The 14,307-nt window shown below is 41.5% G+C and overlaps 1 protein-coding gene across 4 annotated transcripts in view; it reads left to right on the top strand.

Moving 5' to 3' along the window:
• MAP4 (microtubule associated protein 4) overlaps nt 1-14,307 on the top strand; it is a 161,291-nt gene that overhangs the window by 123,520 nt on the left and 23,464 nt on the right. The window lies entirely within an intron of this gene.

Below are 14,307 nucleotides of genomic sequence, written 5' to 3'. Positions count from 1 at the left end.
TAGCTAGGAAGCCACTAACTGACTTTACAGGCTGCAGGCAGAGGGTGGGTGGCTTAGTACACCTGAAAAGACTGACACGGTTCAGGTTCTGGTAGTTAGAACAAAGGATGTATGTTTGGATAGAGAAAAATGGAGGAAACGTAAAAAAATAATTGCCTGGCTGGTTCCACAGCATTTGTTGCAGCACCAGCCATGAATTGCTTGCTGGGATCCTAAACCTGACTAATAGGTTTTAAAATCTGTAGTATCCACAGTGGTAAAAGGTCTCTCTTCAGTACCCTCTTGCCACTCCCTCTTGCGAGCATAGGTACCCTTCTGATTTGCAAGCTGTATTGTTAGAGTGAGGGCATTATCAAAGTTAAAACCTTTCAACCTGTGTCAAAAGGATCTGAGGATCGTGCTTTTCTGTTAAGCTTTTAGCACCTTTTGGTATTTCTGTTTGATGGGGCCAGCGAGAGTAAATGGGTAGAAGGAATTATTTACGTAGTTAAGCTCTTCCTAACTGCTTCAGTGCTGAAATTCAAAGTGGAATTTCCCCATTACTTTGTAACCTCTTTCCCAAAACCCCAGTTACAATGGAGCCTTTCCCATTGCAAAGTGTCAATAGCAGCTTGTTTTATTTTGTAGTGTTTTGTTGTTTTGATAGTGCTGTGATGTATGAGGTCAGTCTTCCCGGATTTAAAATCTGTGAGAAGAGTAGTTAATCTTTGTTCTCCATCCTGGAACAACATCTATGTCCCTCTTGCCAGCTTCAGCCAGCAACAAACCTGCTTTTTTCCCAGATTTTGGGTGCCAGGATGGTCTGTGTGCTTTGTCACCCGTATTAACGAGAGCTTTGCATGGGAAGAGGAAAGAAAATATATCAGGGAATAAAGACCAAAAACTTGCATCAGAATTTTTGCATCCGATGACTTTTGTAGCCAGCTGGTTTGCTAAACCTTCAGAGGACTAATACAAAACTTGAAATTGTAATACCCTGGTGTGAGAAAGGAGAGTAACATGCAGGTGGGTAGAGGGATGCGCTGCTCAGGTAGAGCTCCAAAACGCTTAATTTGGGTTAATAAGCTGAGCTCTCCGCAGCAATGAGCATGGAAAGGCAGTCTCTGAGTAAGGTGGTGTGCTGTGAGATCTACAGATTAGAGTTATTTTTGGTTTTGCAGTGTGTTAGTGACACCCAATGGTCAGTCTGTCGGCTCCTGGCTGCCTGCACAAGGCTCGGATCATACGTCCTTCTTCCAGCTGTCAGTAATCACTTTCAACAGAATCATATTCTGTGTCTAATTAGAGTTTTACTTTTCTCTAATAATTTCTCTAAGATGCTTCAATTTCCAAGAGTCATGGGCAGAGATCTGTAGAAGAAGGTTTTGGCAATACAAACCTCCCCACTCCGAAGTGCCAACATGTCTTATCTTCCCTTTCCATTGTCTCAGTGTTACCTTGTTCCTTACGGTCTACTTGGTGCACAGATTTTAAATAACTCTGGCAGTCATGAGATGAAGTAGTGTCAGTTTTGGTGGCAGAGCATCCCGGATTGCAGACATTGGTCCTTCAGAGCCTGAACAGAGATGTCAAGTCCTTTCACGCAGGCAGGAGTCATCAGCTCTCCGGTTGATAGTTGCCAGAGCGGTGCAGTGAGCTCCTGGCTGCGAGCTGCAGTTGGGAGGGGATGCCTGGAGATGTGTTTGCTTCGGCGCAAGTAGGAGCTGTGCAGCTGTATGTTTACCTGCGCTCAATTTTGTACTTAAACACAGAAGGGTCATCAGTCTTCTTGACAACTTAAACATGACATGAGTAAAAGTGATGTTGGCAACAAATGTGGAATAGAAGGAAAAACAAAAAGTACTGCATTTGTGCACACCTTTCATGTCACAGAATTTCTGGGGTGGTGGGGTTTGCTGTTATCCGCTCTGCGACTGACGTTTATTTGCAACGAGGCCAATTAGCGAGGAGGTTCATATCTTGGGATATGAGGAAACCAGGTTTGGGTAGGTTAGCAAATTCTGTCGGGCTGAAGAGGCAACCATTTCAAAACACAGATATGTAGGATTTTTAAACCAGAAAAACATTTAAAATATAATCTAAAGTGGATTGACTGGTTTTCCCCAGAGGGGTTGAACATCAGTGATGTAAAGGTCACTGAAAGATATGAACACTCAGAGTCTTCTGGTTGGGTTGCTTTTTGCAGATGGCTAATTTGTATTACCAGGCTTTTTTTAAGCATCTAGGTTGAAAATTTTGTGCTCTCGCAATCTTTATTTTAAAAGCTAGTTTATCATCCTTATAACCATAGGTCTGAGCGTGAACTCATATGGTAATAACTGAGTTGGCAGACAGCTCATGGGCTTTCCTGGGCAAGAATACGATAGAGTTGTAACTTCTCTTTTACTCTCTTCTCCAAAATTAACAGCTGGTTCGATTAGGTTTGTTTTGTTCTGTTGCGTACAATGCATTAGTAAGAAATAAACTCTGGTTTTCTTCTCTCCTGGAAGAAAACATAGTGGTAGAAGCAATAAAATGTTTTCTTTGCTTTATATATGTGTCATTCAGAAATAATTTTTGGAATGCAAGAGAAAACAGACAAAAATTCCTTGGAAGTTTCTGAAATGCTTTCAAACTTCCTATGATGAGATTCTGCTTCCTCTCCCCTGTTAATAAGCAGCGAGGTGGTTATAATAAAAATAACTCAACCAAGCAAGCGGTCTTGGCTGTAAGTATGGAACTGATTCTAAATCTGTCCTTTTGCGTTTTATTCACGGCTAAATTATCCATTCATATCCTTATCAACTTCCCCTGCTTCGGTCTTGGTATTCACCTTGCAGGTCTCCTTCCAGTCACAAGGCAACGTGTCCAAAATGGCCAACATATCTATTTTACCTGGTAGAAACATGTTTTTCCTTCTCCTTGTTAATTCCTCTATTTTTCTGCCTGTCCTATGTGTTCATTCTGAACTTAGCGCTTACGTTCAGGGTAACAACTTTTATCACTTGCACCTTTTTTCATCCTAAAAATTCTTGAAACAATTGTCCAGCCTGATTCTAACCATTTGAATGGCATCTCTCAGAACTTCTGCCAAAAGTAGATTTTCTTGGTCCTATCCAGCCAGGGTTTGTTTGGTTTGGTTTTTTTGCTAAACCTCTAATAGTCCTGTTTTTTAAGGTGACCTAGAATTGTACATAAAATATTTTTCTTGCAGATAGTTGGGTGCTAGTATGTTCATTCTAAAAATTGTCAAAAAGGTGTAACCGTTCAAATCTCTCGTGTACCCACGGCAGGTATTTTAATGCAAGGAGATCCTGGCTGCAGATTAGTCCTGATCAGAGCTGAGCTGCAGGACTTGTTCTGGTCCCTTATTTCATCAGCAATCGCTGCAGATTCTCACCAAAACAAGCGGTCATATTGTTTCCTGCACTGAACAATAGATTTGATTCATGTTCACATTGTGTATAAGCTGTTGTGTGATTTATTGCACGTACCTAATATGTCACCTCCCATGGTATCACTTAGATAAGCAATGGCGTTCACCACTGCCTTCACCTTCTGCCTTTTCTCATTTTCTTTGAATTTCCTCCAAGTTGAAATATTTTCTGCTCTGAAATACCAGAAATTCCAGGCTCCGCTGGACCATACTCGGTTGGGACTGTCACCTCTCTGATACTCAGCAGCTCAGTGTATGCATCAGAAAAATTTTCTTGGTTTTCTGACTCTTATTTCTTCATAAGTCCATAAGCAAGGGGTGCAATCCAGTGTAACTTCTGAATCTCCTGCAGGTTTTTTTTTCAGCAGAATGCTTTGTGGTTTAGATAAATATAGAATCCAAGACTTTCAACATGACTGAGTTAGGCTGTGATAGCCTATCGCCTCAGGTTTACACAGATTAAAGTTAATTATGGCATTAGGAAGTATCAGACCAGCTACCTCATAATGAACTACTGATACTTGTTCAAGTAATGTTACTGGTGTGGATGGTGGCTTGCTAACGAGGCTCCTTGCCAGATGAAATCATGCTTTTAATGAGAAAGAAAAGAAATAAAGGATCTCAGGCTGCAGGAAGGAAGAGAAAATGAAGGCACCGGTGCTAAACAGTGGCTGATACAGGCTGTGGATGGTTCAGTGAGAATTCTTACTTGGTGTATGCGTGTTCAGCCTTAAGTATAAAATAAATATTGGCATCTCTCGGGGACTGAGTTTAAAATTGATGCTGGAAGTATTGTAATCATTATGTAAATCAGGTGAGTTCCCTGTTCTGTAACACCCGCTGTGCTTTCTCAAAAATCACAAAAACTACTGGGCATTCGAGGGAGTCTACCTTCAGAACAGTGGTTTACAGCCAATACATAAACTTTCCTCTTTCCCCTTTCTCTGGGGAGAGATGAGAAGGTCAAGGAGATGTTCAGTAGCAGAAGATGGGTTGAGGGCAGCGTGTGCCGGTCTTGTGCAGGGATGTTGGTTGTGGTGGTGCACTGCTCATCCCTGGAAATTGCTGCTGCAAGCTTCAGGTGACAAGTGTGGCAGGACTTAAAGAATGGGAACTTCTAAGGATGGGTCTTCAAGGTATGCTGGAGAGGATAAAAGTATATAAAATGTCATGCTTCAAGTCCAAGGCCAGGGATATATCAGCTGATAGAAGGGTTAGAAAGACCCCTCAGACCGGCTTCTCTGTGGCTTGTTGTTGATATCAGATGACATGCAAAAGTTGATGTTGGACTAGTTGGATCATTGGTAATATCTTATCTCTGTGCTTAAGTGTTCAGAGACGGGATCGTGCTTGTAATTGTTTTGCATTTTGAACAGTATGGAATTGCAGCTTTATGCCTTCAGGTACTGAAAACACCCCAGGTGTCCCCTGGCCCAAGCACTGCCCAAGCTCAAGCGGCTACCTGGAAATGCTCTGAGGTTTCATCAGCGTTCAGACCAGCCTTAGGGACAGACTGAAATATGAATTCAGGCGGCATTTTTTCCCTGCTCCCCACTTTATATCCCTCTAAGACAGCTTCAGTTAGTGTTGTGGGTTTGCTGCTATTTTCAGTTTGACTGGGAGGTGTGCTTCTCTCTCACTTTGGTTTGTCAGGGGCATTGACAGAAAATAGAGCTTTTTGTTGGTTTTATGAATGTGCTCCCACTTCTATCAATGAAAAGGGAAAAGCTCCTGATTTTGTTAGCTTTTTTATATCCAGCATCACATTTTTAGCACAGTATTACAGTCAAACAGAGTATGTTAATTACTCTAAATAGCTGTTTGATTTCCGTTCATGCCATGTTAGGTAAACATGGCAAGTACTTTAGGTTATTCTAGAAGAACATGTTCTGATTTAGAATTTGCCTTCGTGGGTAAAAAGTAGTCTTAACAAATCAATCTAGGTTTACAAGATGCAGGCAAAGAGGACATCTGGTTTATTCCTTGATTCTTGGTAACAAGTAAAAATGTACGCGTTGATTGAGTTGCATTCGGTGCCAAATAAAATGCTTGGCTCTTCTGTATTTGGGTCAAGCAGGACATTTTATTTAGCCTTTTCTGGAGAGGAGAAAGCAGATAAGGGTTGTATTTCTGCTTAAACTGAGATTTGTTATATTATGTTTGTAGGTAATTTTGTCTTAAGAGCCTTAAACAAAAAGGCTTTATTTGGTGATTTTTATGATGAAGCAGCTCCTTCTGGATGGTGATGGATGAATAAGAAAGAGCTCGTGCCTCTTTGCAGCATTTCTGGCAAAAGCAGTATTTAACATGGTCTGGTTTTGTTTCTAAGGTTGTTTACATCTAAGAGGGAGAGTAAAGATGGTCATTGCCTTATTGCTTAATCTATTTCTCTTAATGGATTTTCAGTTGATGACTCTAATCCCTTTGAGAATTATGGAGCTGTTTCATTGAATGATGTTTTAGTTCAGCTTAGCCTGCTAAATATCCCTTGCTGGGGATATGGAAGATGAGTGCCTGGCCTCATTCACAAGCAAGTTTGAATGCAGCTGCAAGTCCCCTTCCATTTTGAAGCACATAAATGAGCCAGCTTGGATCAGTGACTAGGGGCAAGGCAGGTGAAATACAGACCCCATAAAATGGGAGCTAATACCTTATCAAGCGGGATAGGTAGGAGATGGGAGGATTTAAGTGATACGGTCTCAAGTACCCACTGAAATGCTCATTTAATTAGTCAGTAAAGGGGAGAAAGGAAAACAATATGTAACATTCTTAAAAATCTTCCAGGTGCACAGTATGTAGTTACTGCTATCCTTTATCTTCACTTTAGCTTTTGCTTACTGCAGTACCGGAAAATAAATACTTGCTTTTGGCCTTTTGAGATGAGCCTGAGATATATTGTACTGGGGTCTTCACCTATTCCTTTTGACATGGAGAATGAATTTTTGGGAATGCTTGTTCTTCAATAAGTTGCTGCATGATGTTTGAGAAATACATGCACATAGGCTTTTATTCTGAGTTCCATGATTTATAAAACAATGCAGTAGCATGGTTTAACTTTTAAAAAGATACTCATGGGTATGTTTCTGTAAGTACTTTTTCCTAATTTTACTTCTTCAGGGAAGGAAACACGAACAGTAAAGCTTTTCAGATTTAGTGCCTGTTTTTTTCACACACAGTAACAGCTTTCACGAGAGAGCTGTTACAGCAAAACTGATGGCAAAGGGATCAGAAAGACTGAAGGTCTGTGTTTGCTCTCCTCTTGGGTTCCAGCTCAATGTCACCTCACACGAGCTGTAACCCTGATGGTTTTGTTTCTGTACTTATAGAGGAGGAGCAATAATGCTACTGTTGTAAGGATTTTATAGATGTCATAAAGATGCTTTTGTGTGGCTTTTCTTCACCAAATGGAGTTCTAGGAATTCAGAAAGGAAGAGAGAACAAACTAGAAAAAATTATATCAATTTATAAATCAGTTATGCACTCGCATTCTGAATCCAGTGTGTACATCTGCATGTTGTCCTCTGCCTCAAAAAGATTGTAATAGAATTAGAAGTATGATAAATAAAGGCATCGTATTAGAGGAGTTCATATGGGGAATGGCCGAATAAACTAAGACTCCTTAGCCTGGAAGAGAGAGGACTTGGAGAGGAAGATGGTTGTGATTACTGTCTATAAAGTCATCAATGACATCAAAATTGTGAACAAGAGAAGACTGTTCAGTTTTTCCAGTATAAGAATATGGGTCATCAAACAAAAATAGCAGCAGATGAATGCAAATGATACTGGGTGACTTGTGAGCAATTTACAGTGAAGCTGTAAAACATCTTGTGCCAGGAACTTGTGAATTGTGATGAATTTGTGATTACTGTCTATAAAGTCATCAATGACATCAAAATTGTGAACAAGAGAAGACTGTTCAGTTTTTCCAGTATAAGAATATGGGTCATCAAACAAAAATAGCAGCAGATGAATGCAAATGATACTGGGTGACTTGTGAGCAATTTACAGTGAAGCTGTAAAACATCTTGTGCCAGGAACTTTTGAATTGTGATGAATTTTTTTTTTTTTTTTTTTACCATGAGACTAATCAAATATTGGAGGAGAAGCTCCAAGATGTGGAATCTCCATCCTTGGAGATGCTCAGAATATCATTGAAAAAACACGAAGCAATCTGATATAATTTGAGTGGGGGATTGCACTAAATGACCTCCAGACATCCCTTCCAACCTACATTGTTCTGCTATTCTAATGTTAAATGATTACATGGGCTAAAAAGCTCTTGGGCAAGCAGGTAGTCTCTAGACTGCAAGTCACAGGATGGTGAGAGAGATTTTTTTGGAGGAGGAGGAGGAGGAGAGTGGGGTGGATTTTTCCTCCTTATGGCTAGGAAAACTATATATGGTTATTCATAATCGGGACTTAGCTTCAAGAAGACATATGATTAATTGCATACAATGTGGGCATCCTCCACTACGTAGCTGTAATACGTCACTTAGACGTATCCAGTCACTTAGACTGGAACAGAGCTCTGGAGGCCTCCAGTTTAACCCCCAACTCAAAACCACGTGTAAGTAGATCAGGTTGCTCCAGGGCCATGCGTGTCCATTCCAGGTCTGAATGTCTCCAAGGACGGAGATTGGGCCTCTTCCAATATTTGACCTCCCTCATATTGAAGAAGTTTTTCCTTATATTTGGAAATTACGCTGGCCATGACTGTAAGCAACCTGATCTGCGGGGACCTGCTTTGAGTAATGGGTTGGGCTGTGATCTCCGAGGTCCCTTCCAACCCTTCATTGCTCTGTGATCTTATGTCACTTTGACCACTTTGGTATATCCATGCATGCTGAATTCTCACAATAACCCTGTGCAATAGGTATAATTGCATTTTGAGTAATGAGTTCAAGGCTAAAATCACGAAGCATTGTCTTAGCTTTCAATACGTGGGTTTGCAGTCCTCCTTTTTATGTGAGGCTAGTACAGCTCGAAGGAGCGGCGTGGCAGTTCCTGTCACCCTGCCCTTCCTTACTGCGTTACTCTGCTGCTTCATCAGAAGGGTGAAGGTGAACGTCACCTCTGCTGTCGTTTCCTATGGCCCAGCTGTTCTGTTTTCAAACAGACTTCAGCAGCTTTTGCCCCCTTTGTTGCTGCTTTTGAGGAAGAGCCCCCCTTAGCATCTGCAAAACTCCATCAAACCACTGAATTTGGTTCGTCTTGTTCCTTGGTCTTTTGAAAAAGACACCTGTGGTTTTCAGACAGCAGAGCTTAAAATCAACCAAACTCTCCATCATACTTCTTTTTATTCATTTGGAGGGAGGTTTTGTACATCCTTGTGGTATGAAGGGGAAATGCTCCATTCCTTAACCTCCTCCTAATGAGAGAAAGTCTCCCTAGAGGAAAGATAACCTGAGGAAAAGCTCTGATGTCAGAATCTTGTGGTTTAGTGGATGACAGTTTTCTGTGGATGCAGTGGAATGGGTTGGGTCTGAATGACTAGCTGCAAGATGTGCTTGAAGGCTCCTTGGAAAGTTGTTCTCTTGAGCTGTGTTAGTGCTATACAGGAAACTTCAGAGAGAGACTCACTGTTCAAACAGGGAAGTTTTTTTAAAGAAATAATGGTCTATTTAAACATTGACATTGAGCCTTGGAGGACAGCTTTGGTCTTTTATACGGTTGATAAGGTACCTGTTCTACCGTCTGTTCTTTTTGGGGAAAAAAGATATCATTCTTAAAACCATTGCATCATCTCCTTCAATTGCTTTATAACACATTACATTTCTTCTAATGGTAGCTCACCTGCTGCTAGTAACCACAGAGAGAGTGGCAGCATGTATAGAAGTAAGAGGTTAAGGATAAAATATGTTAAGAGTCTCCTGAGACACCAGGGTTCTTGTGTAAATAACTTGTTATGAGTGGTGGCTGATACCTAAAAATCAGGATTGATTGCCTTTGAGGAGACCGTGCCTACTCCACGGCTGTGTGGATGGCCCCACATGCTTTATTTGCGTCACAGTGTTTAAACTTGCCTGTTGGAGGCAGAATTATAAATTTCCTCATTAGTGGTTTTTTTATGGCTCACTCTGTTTGTACGAGACAAACATAATGAGTTAAATTTTCCATAATTTTTAAGATCTATAGGACAAATATTGTCCCCTTTTATAACAAGGAGCTTGAGGTTTTTTTTTTGAGTGTCAGTTTTGGCACAGATAATCTCACTTTTACTATTTATTCTGAAAAATCACCACTGCTTATTTGTTAGGAGTCTTGTTCCCTCTGACTTCAGTTTTATCTGAACACCATGTGGTCTTGTTCGCTGGGTCCTTCATCCAGCAATGGCAAATATCTGGTTTCTGGTGACAAATTTATTTTTAAAATATGCTTTTCAACTTGTTGGCCTTAGTGTGCTTTTGCCAAACATAGCTTCAGTGCTGCAGTTTCTGCTTGTGGTCTTGGCTCTGTGTTACTACAGCTTAGGGACTGCCTTTGAGCACGGTTTAGTTGACCAACCTAGCACTACGGCGGTGAGTGCTCTATGGCAAATATCTGGTTTCTGGTGACAAATTTATTTTTAAAATATGCTTTTCAACTTGTTGGCCTTAGTGTGCTTTTGCCAAACATAGCTTCAGTGCTGCAGTTTCTGCTTGTGGTCTTGGCTCTGTGTTACTACAGCTTAGGGACTGCCTTTGAGCACGGTTTAGTTGACCAACCTAGCACTACGGCTGTGAGTGCTCTGGCAAGGCTGGTGCAGGGTCAGTAGGGGAGAAGTCTGGTTTCTGCCACCTACAAGTTGTGTAGGTCTTGGTTTGCTCAGCTCCATCCGCACAGCAACCTGGAAGAGGTGGCTTGTACACAGCTGACTCTGGGAATGATGTGGATGTAGCCTGGGAGGCACTAGGAGATGGGCCACTGAGCGTGGCCAACGTTGGGAGTCACCTGGGGCTTCAACCAGCAAGAGGGTTCAAACTATGGGGTGGGGTTTTTTTTCAGTGAATCATAATGTCGCTGAATTTGAGCAGATTTTTATATGAGAAGGCACTTGTCTGACAGCAAGGCTGCATCTGCCAGCATCAAACTCCTCCTGCAGCAGATGAGAGCAAAACCTTGTCAAGGAAAACATTGCAATTACCTTTGATATGCAGGATAGTTGTCTTTGGCGTTTTTCTCAGAACGGGCCTGTTCTGTCTAAAATATCTAGAGGCAGATAGGTACTATAAATACGAAGTAACTGAAGCAGTGTCCATGTGAGAAGTGCCGGGCCACCCCGGGGGCATCCCTCTTCCACGCAGCACGTCAAGAATCCCGACCGTCCCTCCTTCTGCCGGCTGGAACATGTCTGAAGGACGCTTGGTATCGCTGTTAAGGGAGACATAAGCACCACTTACCAAGTTTGCTCTTTCATAACTGATGTTTGTAAAACCTCAGACAAAATTCTGGAGTTTGTGGTTTGTGGGTTTAGTCATTGTTGTGGAGTCATTTGTTTTCTCTGGTGCACTTAGATGTTGAATAACTTCTTCCAGCGTCGCTCTTAGAAATTGTGAAGTAGTGGTGCCTCGCAGTATTGTGAACTGACACGTACAAAAAAGTTCGATTTCCACCATTAAGAACATACTTAGTGAGTAACGAATGGTAAGCTGGGGGTGAGGATAGACATAAAAACCAGCACAGTGCAGCTTGCCATTGCAGTGAGTAGCAGCAGGGAGAAAGTAACTCTGATCGCAGGGTTATGCCTGTGAGTTTATCGGTGGAAGATGCCAGATTGGAATGTCCTTCCCTCTCTCCTTCAAGCCCCTTGTCCCCCTTTCCCCCAGGAGTAATTCAGTTCTGGGTGCTGACTCAGCTGAGCTGAATTTTCTCCATCAGCGAATGCCATGAGCAGCAGGAGCTGCGGCGGCTGAAGGAGGAGCCCTGCTCAGGGCAGAGCAGCAACCTCTGCTAGAGCTCCCAACAAAACGTCTTTGAAATCTCTTTCGGAGGTTTGTTGCTATGCTTGGAGGAACAAGCAAACTGAAAAGTCTCTTAAATAATTCTTGCAGACTGATGAACAAATTTGATTAAGATTTGGCAGCTTTTGCTAATATTGCCTGTAACTAGGAAATCTTCCCAGGCAGCTCTCTGCTCTGTATAGGAGAGGGCGCCCTCATAATTAAATGGTGAATGAAAGCAAGTGTACTGATAAGCACATTGGGTTGTTACTCAAATTGAGGCAGCACAAAACAAAGCTATCCTTCTGTAATCCCTTGGGGTTGTGTACAGGGTTGTGTACCCCGCTACATCAGAGGCTATGAGAGATGGAACCTGGATAATGATCCTGTGGTCCAGAAATAGGAAAGTTCCCTACCCAGCTCTCCTGGGTTTATCATTATTATTATTATTGTTTATAGATGCAAGTTGCTTAACCTGTATGTGTGCTGTCCTGCAGTGTAGTTCCATCAGCTTGGTGATGCTACATTTCTGTTTTACATTTAAAAAAAAAAAAAATCCTATTTGTTTTGTAGAACCTTAATGTACTCTCTGATAATTTTGTGTGTTGAAGTTATTCACTCCAAATTTCTTGTATAGTAGCCCGTATTTGATTAAGTAACATGAAATAACATGAAATTCATGTTGTCGTTAATTCAGAAGCATGGAAGCTGCTGGAGTTTTAATCCTGAAACTTTGGAAGCTGAGGTTTTTTGAGGAGCCGCGTTAGGCTCCCTGAGCAGAAGAATTCATGTTGCTGCGTGGATGCTGTGATACTGTCATCAAGCGAGAGGTTTAATGTTGCCGCTGAATTAGCTGAAATAATAGCAGCAGGCAGTACGTGAAAGGTAACTTCCAACGAATGGAAAGTCACCTTGATATCTGAGATATTTGAGACTGGTAGGATTCAAAATAAAACCATCCCCAGGCGTGGGGTCCGGGGAGCAGAGAGAAGTGAATGGACAGAAGGCCGTTATTCAGAAACAGGAACCGTCGACAACAATTGCTCTTTCTGGTATTACTGTAGATAAAACTGACAAGTTAAATGAGGGAGAATAGAAAGGTTTATTGAAATGCAGTGGAGAAAACTAGTATAGAGGAGCCAATATATAGATGAGCTACAAAAAGATGGGCTTTCTAGGTGAACATGAATGACTCTTAAGAATTTTACATCAAAAATAGTGTCCAGCCTGTACGTTTTGGTGCTTGTTTTTCTTCACCAGTCTTTTTTTGTATGCCTAGAATGTTAAACCCAGTGCTGCAAAACATTTAGTATGACTTGGAAGCTAAATGACTAGGAAGAGGCTAATGCAATGCAAGGAAAAAAAAGCTGCTAAACTTGTCCTGGAGTCAGAAATGTAAATAACAACAACAAAACCATCCTGCTGTCAAGCATCGCCGGGGCAGGTGGAAGGCATTATTTCATTTTGCTTGTTTCAACAGTGGCATTTGTACCAGAACTGAACTGTCCTCTGAGGCGCTCCCTTCAAGACTAACAAGCAAGAAAATGTGAAATATAAATAGTAATTTTCAAAAGACATGGAAAGCAACCTTTTTCCTGTTGGAATTGTTACACTATTGCCTGGTGGGCCCTTAGGATGCGCCGCAGCATTACAATCTGTTGTGTTGTTATAAAAAGAAACATCCAACACAGATACATTTTATCTTAATCCCCAGATGACAAGGGAAAATGCATAAATTTCTGATGGGTTGTTTGCACCGTATCCTTCATAAAATTCAAATGCCACAGGAATTGCAGCGGAAGACAACTCACAGCAGTGCAGTTGTACAGCAACACCGCTGAGAATTAGTGTTTTAAAAGATATTTATAGGGAAATTGCCTTTTGCACATCTCACGGTGCAAAGCAGCATGGCAGTTCTCCTGTAGGATTTAGGGAGAAAATTTGGTGAAGCTGCTACTAAATTAGTGTTTTGTTATATTGTTTGCTTTGGAGGGCAGAGTTATCCTTTTGCTGGTGGCTGGACAATGCTTTAGAGACTGATTTTTAAAAGGAGACGAGGAAGTGTTTGTGGCTGCTCTGCTGCTGTTAGGAGAGCAGCGTGTGTATTCACTGCTCCCCGCTCAGCATAACAACCTTTGGTGGTAATGACAAAAATGAACAATCACAGGGAAAAACTGGCAACCCTTGTAACTGAACTTAAGCTTTGTGCTGTGAAACACCGCGTACAGCAGCATGACACGATGGTTTCCACACTAACAAGGTTTGGTATGATCCACGCATGTTAGAACGAGATTTCCGTGTTCCCGCTTTCCTGTGCGACCTTTCCCGTTAGCAGTCCGGCTCCCTTTGGCTGCCGGCAATCCTCCCTGCTCGCGGAGAGCTGCAACATATGGATGTGGGCAGAAGAAAGGGCAAGAAGAAACAGCCATAACAATAGGGATAGCTTGAAAACAGTGCCCTACTTCAGGATAAGTCATAGTGTAAAACCTGGAAGAGGTCAGAACTTCACCATTAACATTCCAACAATTTATTTTAATAGCTTGAAAGATGGGAAGGTTTGCTATTTTAATTAAACCAGGGGTTTCCTTCATCAGCTGTCTGTCTTTTCTCACTGGAATAATATGAGAAATTGGATGCTGATGGCGTCTGGATGAACCTGCCCTGTTTACAGGGAAAATCTTTCTTCCTATAGGTATTCTGGTTTTGGGGAAAAATAGCCAACCTGTAACTGTCTCAGTTCTGTCTCCTCCTGCTACTGTGTTGAATAATAGTAAACTAAAAAAAAATTACATATATATAGTAAAAAAAAAAAAAAAGCTCAAACTTAAGAAGTCTCCCTTCCTTTTTTTTTCCCCCAGCAAAGTTGTACAAAAAAAAAAAAAAAAAAAAAAATTACATATATATAGTAAAAAAAAAAAAGCTCAAACTTAAGAAGGCTCCCTTCCTTTTTTTTTCCCCCAGCAACCAGAAGAG

Source organism: Aptenodytes forsteri, unplaced genomic scaffold (assembly GCF_000699145.1).
Source record: "Aptenodytes forsteri isolate BGI_AS27 unplaced genomic scaffold, ASM69914v1 Scaffold428, whole genome shotgun sequence".
Taxonomy (NCBI): Eukaryota; Metazoa; Chordata; class Aves; order Sphenisciformes; family Spheniscidae; genus Aptenodytes; species Aptenodytes forsteri.
This window is presented reverse-complemented; position numbering and strand designations above follow the sequence as displayed.